A 336-nucleotide genomic window follows, 5' to 3' on the forward strand; every position below is an offset into this window, starting at 1 on the left:
TCCCGCTAAACATAATGACCGAGCTCTGTTAATTGTGCTTTTGATATTTGCTGTAGATTATAATGATGATTTTTGTCATTGATATTAATGATGACATTGTGGTGATTTCCGTGATGAAATGTATAATTACGTGGCCTGTTATGATGATGATTACGACTTCGCCAATGGTCATTAGCCGAAACAATTGCTTTGCCAATTAACACGCTAATTACTTGTATAATGACTCCGCTTCATTTTTTTTCTTTTTTTTCAATAAAACTTTTGCACAAACATTGACCAATAACTAACCTCCATTTTTCTGCCTCCTCCTCCTCTCCCCCATTCGCTCTCTTTGCT

The sequence above is a fragment of the Penaeus monodon genome, chromosome 29, assembly GCF_015228065.2.
Source record: "Penaeus monodon isolate SGIC_2016 chromosome 29, NSTDA_Pmon_1, whole genome shotgun sequence".
Lineage (NCBI taxonomy): Eukaryota > Metazoa > Arthropoda > Malacostraca > Decapoda > Penaeidae > Penaeus > Penaeus monodon.